The following is a 12,111-nucleotide window of genomic DNA, read 5'->3' as shown; positions in this document are numbered from 1 at the left end:
CCCAGCACACCAGAACAAAGTCTTATTCCTTTCTCAGTGATTGTGGCTAGAATTTTATTAAAGGCAATTAAGAGAGTAGTACAATTATCTGGGATAAGACCTGACAAGATATACACTTTTTATACCAATGCATAAATTAATGTATTCTGTGAAACCATCCCAGAGTGGCAAATTTTATTGGCCACAGCTCCAAATATTACACACGGGTCTTCTTTAAAGATAACCCAGATATTACATAATTGGCAATGGATTTTTGAAGAACAGATTTCTAAGGTTCCTCTTAAAAGACCAACTATCTTTACAGATGCATTCAAACATAACATTTGTGCTATATAATCTCATGATTTAACTATAAAGAGAGTAGTCAGAACTCTTTTCAGCCCACTCTGCAGAATGAATTGTATGCAATCATGCTAGCTCTTACTTATTATCCAGGAGATGTAAATATAACATCTGATTCAGCCTATTCAGTAGGTACAAAGAATTGCTACAGCCCAAATAAATTTGTAGCTTCTAACATATATCAGCTTTTTAAAGAACTTCAAGAGCAAGTGAGAAAGCATCCAGGTAAGAGTTATATCTTGCATGTCCACTCACCTAGTGGACTTCCAGGTCCTATGTTTGAGGGTAATTCAAAGGCAGATAAGCCTTCTAACCATGTTAGCCAATACTCCTTTATTTCAGGTAGCCCAAGAATCTCATCCTAAATGTCATCAGGCTGCTCAAACTTGACGTTTGCAATTTGGGATAACAAGGAGAAGCCGGGAGCATAGTAAAAGCCTGTACATATCCCCTTCCTTTCCACACTCCTACGTTCTCTCCAGGGAAGAACCCTTGGGGTTTGAGACAAAGTGAAATTTGGCAAATGGATGTGACCCATTATAAATCTTTTGGTCGTCTTTTATCCATGTTGTAGTAGACACCTTTTCAGGATTTACTTTTGCAATACTAGCAGCAAAAGACAGCCCGAGTAGTCACTTAATTCCTTATACAAGCATTTGCAATTATGGATATGCCACAAGCAATAAAAACAGACAATGGACCTGCATATACTTCTAAACATTTTGCACACTTTTGTGCACAGTATCAAATTTTACACACTACTGGCATACCTTTGAATCCTCAAGGACAGGCAATAGTAGAGAGGAGAAACAGAGACATCAAGACACTCCTCCAAAAACTAAAGAAAAGGGGAGCCACAGGTAATCCTAGAGAACTTCTAAATTTAGCTCTTTACACTATTATTTTTTTTATAAAGATGCACTGGCTCCAGCAGACAGGTTTTATAACCCACCAAAAGGGCAGTATCCAATGCAAGCAGCTCCATTATCTTTAGATAATCACAAGGTGATTTGGAGAGATCAGAAAGTGGTGAGTGAAAGGGACCAGATAGATTAACTGCTTGGGGGAGAAGTTTTGCTTGTATCTCCACAGGTGGAGAAGGAATGAGATGGGTGCCGAAGGAATGAGATGGGTGCCAACAAGCCGTATTCGCCTTGTTCATCAGAGAAAGATGGAGCAGACCCTTGAAACGAAGGAAAAGACCCAAGAAACACCAGATGGTTCCATCTCTGACTACATGTGTCACTGAAAAAGCATGGCTATTGGTGGCTTTTTTGTAGTGGCTAGAAACTGGAAAATGAATAGATACCCATCAACTGGAGAATGGTTAGATAAATTGTGGTATATGAATGTTATGGAATATTATTGTTTTGTAAGAAATGACCAGCAGGATGAATACAGAGAGGCTTAGAGAGACTGACATGAACTGATGCTAAGTAAAATGGGCAGAACCAGGAGATCATTATATATACTTCAACAACAATACTGTATGAGGATGTATTCTGATGGAAATGGCTATCTTTGACAAAGAGAAGATCTAATTCAGTTCCAATTGATCAAGGATGGACAGAAGCAGCTGCACCCAGAGAAGGAACACTAGAAAATGAGTGTAAACTGTTTGCATTTTTGTTTTTCTTCCCAGGTTATTTTTGCCTTCTGAATCCAATTCTTCCTGTGCAACAAAAGAACTGTTTAGTTCTGCACACATATATTGTATCAAGGATATACTATAACATATTTAACATGTATAAGACTGTTTGCCATCTAGAGGAGGAAGTGGAGGAAGGGAAGGATTTTTCTAACAGAAGTAACTGCAAGGGATAATGTTGTAAAAAATTACCCATGCATATGTATTGTCAATAAAAAGTTATAATTACTAAAAAACAAAGAATGTAGTAGAGCTAAAATAAAAAAAAATACATGAAAAAAGCATCGCTGTTAACCAATGTGTATGACTCATGAATGTCAAAAATCATTAATGAGATTGATGTAGAACTTCAAAATCTGCAGGAATCATTGGTTCCCTGAGATATGAAGTAATGGACAATAGTATGATTTTAGACTATCTCTAGGACTAATGGACATGTATAATTCCTCACATTGATTCATATTGTTTGTTACATCACTACTTGCCTGTGCTAAATTACTATATGATTGTGTAATGCCTCCCATGCTGTATTTATGTATACCTGTTTCAAGTACTACCCTTCAAGCAAGAAGAAACCTGCTAACAACATCTGGTTTGGTGTTCTCACCTTCCTGAGAAGTCAGGGAGAGTGTGATCACCTCTTTTTTGGTGTTTTCACCTCCCTTCCTAAGAAGTCAGGGAGGGTGTGACCACCTGTTCTAAAACAAAAGAAAGCCAGAGATGTAGAGGGCCACAATTTTGGAGAAGTATACTTGAAACAAGGATACTTACAAAAAGGTATTAAGTCGGTGGAATTGATGAAATGATGGTTCTCTAGGACACATATACTTAATACTTAGCATGGTGATGTAATAGTTCTCTAGTTCACACATAATCAGTATGCTGCAATGATGTAATTGTAATAGGGTATTTAAGGGCTCAGAACTGGAAATGAGACTTTCCGTTTTTGACCATCCTCCTGCTGGCTCTCCTACCTCCTGCACTCCTCTACTAAGATCAAGACTGGGAGAGAATAAAACTCTAGAATCCATTCCTGACCATTTTTGACAGTAGTCTGTCTAATTAGGAAGAAATAAGATTTCATATACTGACTGTCTTCACATTCAGTTAACACTCAAAAATATATATTTAGAAATGGCTTTTTCTTAAAAAAAAATCACATATCTGCAAAACTGTCTGATAGATACTTTCTTCTATGAAAAAGTAACTGATAAGTCCTCTTAGTTTTGGTCTTGAAGTTTTAGACAGAACATTTATGCATTAAACTTTCTTCATTTCAATAGTTAATTGCTTTGGGTAGTGATGGGAAGTCCCTAAAACATAAATCATATAATTGAGGTGATTCACTTTCTGTGGGACTTGTAATGAATGGCAATGAAAAGTCCACATCATATTCAGATCATGATTCACGTATGGTAAGATTCAACAGTTCCTAAAAAGGAACTGGAAAAGAATTATTGGCAAGAACAACAGGTGGCCAAAGATCTCACATCAATGAAGTATGGAGAGCAAAAAAAATTTCTGAAGGGAAGAAATTTTATTAGTCTTAGTATTAGTCTGCCCAGGGACCCATAATGTTAGCTAAGCATCCTAGCTATCAAGTCTCCAGCCCCAGAGCAACAGGCTGCTGGTGAGGTCTGCAGGCCAGAGCAAGTGTAAATAGGCTAGACAACCCTAGCACACCAGGCAAGCCATCAGTTACAGAGGTCCAATGCAGCCAGCAAGTGACCAAGGTTCTGCCTAGTGCTAAAAGAAAGGGACTTTGTTCCCTGTGCCCCAGGAGCAAAGTTCAACTTTAAAATTATGAAACAGGAAATGGGGGGGAGGGGGAAAGGAAAACAAGCAACAAACAAAAAAGCCCTGACCAAAGAAAGCTACTATGGGAAGAGGGAAGATCAAAACAAACTTGGAAGAGGTCAACAACATCCAAAAAGCCTACATGTGAAGCATCAAAGAGAAATAAGAATTGGTCTCTGGCCCAAAAGTCATCATGGAAGAGCTCAAAAAAAATTTTTTTTTAAATCAAATAAAAAAGATAGAAGAAACAATGGGGAAAGAAATGAGAGTTATACAAGAGAATTATAGGGGGAAAAGATGTACAAAAAATTCAATGAAGAAAACAATTTTTCAAAAATTAGAAATGGTCAAATGGAAACAGAAATCTACTGAAGAAAATAACTCTTGAAAAATTAAAATTGGCAAATTGGAAAAAGAGATACAAAAACTGACTGAAGAACATTATTCCTTGAAAATTAGAAAATTTATTTTTGCAAGTAAAAGTCTGTATCTATGAGACATCACAAATAAATTAAACAAAATAAAAAGAATGAAAAACATAGAAGTAAATGTAAAAAAAATATCATTACAAAAAGAACTGACCTGGAAAACAGATCCAGAAGAGATCATTTAAGAATTACTGATGAGAAAGCCAGGATTAAAAAAGGATAATCTAGATAGCATTTTTCAAGAAATTATCAAAGAAAACTGCCCTGATATTCTAGAACCAAACAGGAAAATGGTAATTTATAGAATCCACCAATCATGTCCCGAAAGATCTCTGGGAAAAAACTCCCAGGAATATTATAGCCAAATTCCAAAACTCTCAGGTCAAGAAGAAAATATTTCAGGCAGCCAGAAAGAAATAATTCAAATATCAAGGAGCCACAGTAAGGATTATAAAAGGTTTAACAGCTTCTATATTAAAGAATTGGAAGGCTTGAAATGTAATATTATAGAAAACAAAGGAACTTGTATTACATCCAAGATCTATTACTCAGTAAAACTGAGCATAATTTTTCAATGTGTGAAAGGGAGAAAGGGAAATAAGGGAAAACTTTCAAATATTCCCGATGAAAACCAGAAGTGAGTAGAAAATGAAGCCTTACCAGTAACATCAGGGGTGAAACAAGGATGCCCATTTCCACCAATTTCATTATTCAATGCTATAGTAGAAATGTTAGCGTTAGCAATAAGAGAAGAAAAAAATTGAAGAAATTACAACAGGCAGTCAAAAAACAAAACTAATACTACTATAAAAAATGTTTCTCAGCTTTCTATTCTCCTTCTAACCTTGGTTGCGATGATTTGTCTGTGCAAAATTATTTTAATTTAACATAATCAAATTTATCTTAAATCAAATTTATTTTATATCATGTAATGATTTATATGAATTTATTTTATATCCTGCAATTTTGCTCAAGTTGTTAATTACTTCAGGTAGCCTTTTAGTTGATTCTCTAGGATTCTCTTAACTATTTTATCTTATTATATCTGGTTACTGTGTATGCTCTTGATGACGATTCCCTTTTCACTTATTTTCCCAAATATATTATATAGTTTTGGAATGAATTGTTCTTTAAATGTTTGGTAGAATTCACTTGTAATACATCTGGCCCTAGGGATTTTTTCTTCAGGGAGTTCACTGATGGCTTTTTTCTTCCTTTCTACTTTCCTCCTCTTTTTTTCTTTCTTTTCCAACTTCCCTCCCTCCCTTCTTTCCTTTCTCCCTTCCTTTCTTTGTGATTGGGATAAGTGGCTTGCCCAGGGTCACATAGCTAAGAAGTGTTAAGTGTCTGAGATCATGTCTGAACTCAGGTCCTCCTGACTTTAGGGTCAGTGCTCTATCCACTGCACCCTCATTTTTTTTTTATAGGTTATTTAAGTACTCTATCTCTTTGTCTGTAAATCTGGACAATTTATATTTTTTATAAATACTTATCTATTCCAAAGAGATTGTCAGACTTGGGGGCATATGGTTGGACAAAATAGCTTCTAATTATTACTTTAGTTTCCTCTTCACTAATGGTTAATTCACCTTTTGATTTTCAAATACAAGGCTCAAAAGAAGCATAAAAAGGTAAATAGAAAAAAATAAACAAAAACAAAACAAACCAAAAAAAAAAAAAAAAAAAGAAACAAACAAAACATGAGTTATTCAAAAAGTTAAACTGTTTACATCTGTACATGGGAAGATAATTGTAACTCTTAAGGACTGTATCTATATTAGGGCAGTTAGAAGGAGTATACATTGAGAGTGTACATATAAATGGATTTTAATGGAATTATATAGAAAAAAATTAATGGGTGAGGAAGAGGTTTGCAATGGAAGAAGATGAAAGGGAAAGGCAGAATGTGTGAAATATTTCATGAAGAATAAAATAAGTGATAAATGTTTGAAATTTACTCTCACTAGCAAAGAGAAAAATAACATACATACGTAATTGAGTCAAGATTGTGTACAGACATCTATCCTACCTATACAGAAGCAGAAGGAAAGAAAGCCTAGAAAAGGAAAAGGGTGCTAAAAGAAGGAAGAGCAGGAGGGTATATGGATGTAATGGAATACTTATTGTGCTGTAAAAAATGCTAAGAAAGTGGTAAGACTTACATGAACTGATAGAAAGTAAAGTGAGTAGATCCAAGAGGACACTGTATACAGTAACATCAGTAATGATGAGTAACTATGGTTGACTTAGCTCTTTCTGCAATTCAATTATTCAAGACAATTGCAAAAGCCTTGTGATAAAAAATTTTATCCATAAGCAGAAAAAGAACTGATAAAGTCCAAAGGTACACAGAAGCACATTTTCACTTTATTCTTTCCTTTTGTTCCATTTATCTTTCATAACATAATGCAGAATTATGTTTTTTAAAATGTCCTTTCCTTAAGTTAGTCCCAAATTTTGTAATGACATATCCCAAGAGGAATTACATGTCTTGTAATAGTAATATTCCTTCCTCATTTCACAAATTATAACCCTGGTAGATAAAAGTTATTATTTATAGATAAGAAACAGAGATAGAGATCAAGTGTTTTGTCCAGCATCATAGATAGTAATTGTTTGAGATTAAATTTAAACCCAGGTCTCCCTGATTCTCCATCCACAACTCCCAGTATCCTATCCACTATACTAACATGCTGCTACCACTCAGAGTCTATCATCTTAGGGGCAAGAGTCTGATTATGAGGATGATAAATATAAAGTCAAGGGACTTACCCAAAGTCATACAGGCCGAAAGTGACTAAAGTGGGATTCCAACCCAAATCTTGTGAAACTGATGAGGGGAGCCCCGAAACTCTCTCACACTTTCTCTCTCAGACTTTGGGGAGAAAGCTTGGGAACTCCCTCAGAGAAGCTCTCCCCTGAGAGACCTGACCCAGGGAATCAAGATAAAGTAGTTTTCATTCTGTTATCTAGGTGGGGCTAGTTGAGTCTGGAACTGGAGATTTCAAACCTATTAAATTGGAAATTAGTCCAGAGACATTCATTCAATTCCAAGATTTTCTCTGATTCCAGTTCAATCTGCACCCAGCCCCCATCAAGAGCTGCTAGCCTAGGCTTCTATTATAAAATGAGCCAACTTGGGGCTTAGTCCTTGCAGAGGACCTAACATTCCATGCCATGCTATGCCAATGAACCTCTCTCTCTCCCTGGCATAGCAGCAACCCTCTGCCACTGAAATGATATTCTCTTTCAGCGTTACTCCCTCTTTATCTTTCTCACCTATTTCCTTAATAAGACTTTATACCTCTCTGTCAGGATTTCTCTGCTAGAAACTTTACTTCTCTGTCAGGATCTTGCCACCAAGGAATTCAGTCTTTCTATTCATGCATAGCAAGGGCTGACTTCCCAGTGCTAATAATAAACTTCTAGCTTTTCGGGTTTGTAAATTCCTTTACGAAGGACCTCTGTACTGCTATAAGGGGTTCCCACAACTCCCTGCCCTGCACCAAATCCTAGGGGAATCAAGGGGACACTGTGCCGAACTTCATCATTTGGGGACACAACCCTTAACCTCTTCATTTAACTCCCTGACCTCCAGGAACCCTAAACTTTTTCATTTGGTTCCCTGAACCTGGGACCTGCCACTAACCTCATTAAAACCAAATCCAGCGATCTTTGTATTGTATCCCACACTAGTGCCATCCTGCATTTGACACTTTCAGAGGAGAGGTACAACTAGAAGAGTGTTTTTCCCATTGGACCTAAACAATCTACATACCTAACATATGTTATATGTACTTTGGGGAGTATGTACATGTGTTTAATAGTTTAATTTACAGATCTGCTCCTCCACATTGTGCATCTTTCTTTTGTATCACATCTGGTGTTATGGGGTCACTGATCTCCAGGTTACATTAACTTGGACATTTCTAATAAGTCTGGAAGTTATTGCCACTCTATGGTTATCATCAAAGCTGTTGTTTGGGGGGGGGGCAATGTCACTGTCCCCTTTTCTAGTTAGCCAATGGTTCCCCACATCCTTTCCATGGATGCTATTTCCTGGCACCTATGCCAAGGCTTTACAGACAGGCAGACCCCCTTCAAATATACTCTTTGTCTGTAATCAATTCTCTACATCTCTCTGAAGAATGTCAAATCTGTCTTCACCCTTTTAAAAACCAGAATAATAGATTTAAGATCAGTTCTAAAATAGTACTAATATAATCAAATCATTCAAGACATTCATTATCCAAAAATTGTGAATACCCAATAAGTACTTTGGCCCAAAATGATCAGCTACATTAAATCATGAACTCCAATCTTAAATGAAGCATTAGCACAAAAGTCCACTGCTGTCAGAAATGTAATCAAAGTCCCTTCTTTCCTTCACCCAAAAGACTCATCATTTATACAGATTTATTCCTGGGCAATTTCTTTAATTTTTATTTACATACTCATTAAACATAAATCACTAAAAGTTGATATTTGATTTATGAACAAAATCAATCAAAGAGTAGAGGCAAAATAGCCTTTTATGTTGAATAAATGAAAAGCATATATTAAGTGTTTACTATGGGCTAAATAAGAAGATACTGTAATATGAAGAAGTCAAGGAATGGAAAGAGAATGAGGGAGAGGAGAAAAGCATTTGAATGTGGTACAATGGACAAAGTTCTGGGCCTAGAGTCAGGAAGCCAAGGTCAAAGTCAGCCCCTGACATTCTCATCAATGGGCATCTCTTTTCAAATACAGGTCATGCTAAATAACCTTCCCCAAGATCCTTTACTATTCTAAAATTTTATGAAATGTAAACTACAAGCAAATTAAGATGAAGGAATATTCTGTAAGTGATTCTAAATCACTTCTAATAAGAGAAATGTGGATTAAAACAACTGAGGTTTCTCCTTGGGCATAATAAATTATTCAAAGTGATGAAGAACAGAAAAATGGATACCTACTGATTGAGAAATGGTTCAATAAAGTATAATATTTATTATTTCTCTGTGAGAAACTTTGCATATTAAAACTGGTTGAACAGATGCAGAAGCAAGCAGAACCTTGAAAACAATACATTCAACAACCACAATAACATAAAGGAAAACCTCTAAAATATATTAAAATTCAGATCAATGCAATAACCAACCTAGAGATGATTGATGAAAAATATCTTCCTGCTCCAGTAGTAGTTGTCAAAGGATATGAATAACCATAAAATTGTTCTAAATCACAAATTATAAAAGAAATGATTTCACATTTTATCCCACCCATAAAATTAGTGAAGACAAAAAAGATGGAAATGGGAAATGCTAGATGAATTGAGGAAAGATAAGCACATCAATTTATTCTTCGTGGAACTATTCATTTGTTTCAACAATTCTGGAAAACAATATCAAATGAAGGGAAAGAGTTCTTACTATGAGTATATATATACCCCAAAAAAGTCAATAACAAAGAGGATTTGCTATAAACTAAAATAGTCATTCAGTTAATAAGCATTTATTATTTCTTATATAAGGCATCTCTAGCCTCTGACAAGAAGAGGTGACTTCTCTCACTGACAGCCTCCCATCTGCTGTGGGTCCCCTGAGAGAAAGCAACAAGGGGATTGTAACAAGGGGACCAAACAAAGGGTGACTCTTTTCTGCCTCAAAATGACCTCCCTCTTTGCTCAGAGACTGTTATTACCTCCTTCTCTTATCTGATATGCAGCCTCAAGTATGAAAAGATTGAAGGCCTTTCTCTCAATATGCCTTCTGATTTCTTGTTGCATGTCCCCTAAGGAAAGGTTGATGAAGGTTGGCAAAATGGCTTCTCTTGGCTGCTAACCCCCTAATCTCCCAATCATGATTTGGACAACCTCTTCTTTTATTCTAGTGCCAGCTATAGCTTCACTCATTCCCCATGGCTCACTGATCAAGTTAAGGGAATGGGAATATTCCTTGCTCCCCAGTTACACTTCAAGGTTCTCTCTCAACTTCCATCACTCAGTAATTTCTCTTCCTTTGAGGGTCATACAATTTAACAACCATTCAATCAAAATCCTGGCAGCACTCCAATTCACTCCTCCTCTTCCTTTCTTAATATCTCACAATTTTTCTCTCTTCGTATTTCCCCTTTTCATTGACCTACTCCTCCACTCCACCTTACTCTTGCAAACACCCACACATACACCACTTCTGTGTTCAAGAATTCCAAATGTCCCTTAACCAATCACAATCATTTTCACCTCATCCTTGGAATTCTCTTACCAAACTCTACTCTTTATCCACAACATGGCCACCAAGCCTTCAACCTTCCTTCCTGTTCTGTTTACTCTCTCTCCATTTTCCCTTTTGGTAGGCTGGCAATCCAGTTCAATGATACACTGCTCTTTTCTATTAAGTCTCTAATCCCTTCCATCATTTCACTGTGCTCTGCCAAAGTACTGCTGAACAAAGATGGAAAAATCATGAAACCATTTTGATTGGGTCTACTACAAATGTATGTTATACATCCTCAACTGGGTCCTCACCACTTTTAGTTGATCTTTCTATACCTTCCCTTTCATTTCATTATTCTATTCTCTCTGGTGACTTTTCTGAATTCTTTTATCCTCAAACTTTCCATGGTATCTCCTCCTCCTCTCTCACTTCTTCCCCATCTTCCCCAGCTTATATCTTTGCCTCATATTTTACAGAAAAAAAAAATTGAGGTAATTTGTTTTGAGCTACCTCTTCTTTAACTCATATTACTTCTGTCTTCTACGACTATCTTCCCCTTCACCTGTCTCAAAGGAAAAGTTGGCCTTCTCCTTTACCACAGTTAACTTTTCTACCTGTTCAAGTGATCCTATTCCATCTCACACACTGACCCTTCTATATCCCTATTCTATGACTTATTTTTAGTCTTTTTTGCATTTAATGGCTCCTTCCCCACTGCCCAGAAACATGATCATCTTTCCCCACCCTCAAAAATCATCAATTAATCCTTCCATCTTCACTCTAAGTGCAACAATTTGTGGCTAAACTACTTGAACCAGCTATTTTTAGTAGATGTCTCCACTTTCTCTCTTCCCACTCTCTTAACTTCTTGTAATTTATTTAGCTTGTGGTCTCAACATTCTACTAAAAGTCTTCGCTCCAAACTTACTAATGATTTGTCAAATTTCTCTTTCCTCAATGTCCTCAACTTTTCAGGAGCTTTTGACACTGTTGATCAGCTTCTTCACCTTGATACCATTCTTTCTTTCTGGGGCATAATTCTCTCCTGGTTTTTCTTCTCTCTATCTGATTACTTCTTTATAGTCTCTGTTGATGGATCCTTATTCAGATCATAACCTCTTACCCCTAAGTGTCCAACCACCTGGTTATGTCCTGGGATGACCTTTTCTTATCTTTGTATATTACTTTATTACTTCACCTATTTTAATCTCTCTGCTCACTTCCAAACTCACATCTCCAAGTGCCTTTTGGATTCCTTAAAACTGGATATCCAGTAGATATCTAAAACTCAACATGTCCAAAACTGAACCCATTATCTTTCCTCCTTAAATCTTTCCCATATCCCAAATTCCCTTTCTATGGAAGACAACATCCTCCTCTAGTCTTCCAGGCTCATAATCTAGGTATCCTCTTAATTTCTCACTATAACTAGCCCCCATATCCAAATTGTTGCTAAAACCTTTGCAATATCTCTCAAATATACCTTCTCCTCTCCTCTAACATTGCCACCATTCTAAAGGCCTTTATCATCTCGTATCTGCATTACTGCATCAGCCTCCTGGTGAATCTGACTACCTACTTTAATTTTTTCCCCATTCCAATCTATCTTCCAGTCAGCTACCAAAGTGATTTTCCTAAAATTCAGGTGTGATCATATCATTCTCCTATCACACATAACTCCACATTAAACTGATCC

At 36.4% G+C, this 12,111-nt stretch overlaps 1 protein-coding gene across 4 annotated transcripts in view; it reads right to left on the bottom strand.

The window, feature by feature from the left end:
• NEK7 (NIMA related kinase 7) overlaps positions 1 to 12,111 on the bottom strand; it is a 167,742-nt gene that overhangs the window by 63,896 nt on the left and 91,735 nt on the right. The window lies entirely within an intron of this gene.

Source organism: Sarcophilus harrisii, chromosome 4, assembly GCF_902635505.1.
Source record: "Sarcophilus harrisii chromosome 4, mSarHar1.11, whole genome shotgun sequence".
Lineage (NCBI taxonomy): Eukaryota > Metazoa > Chordata > Mammalia > Dasyuromorphia > Dasyuridae > Sarcophilus > Sarcophilus harrisii.
This window is presented reverse-complemented; position numbering and strand designations above follow the sequence as displayed.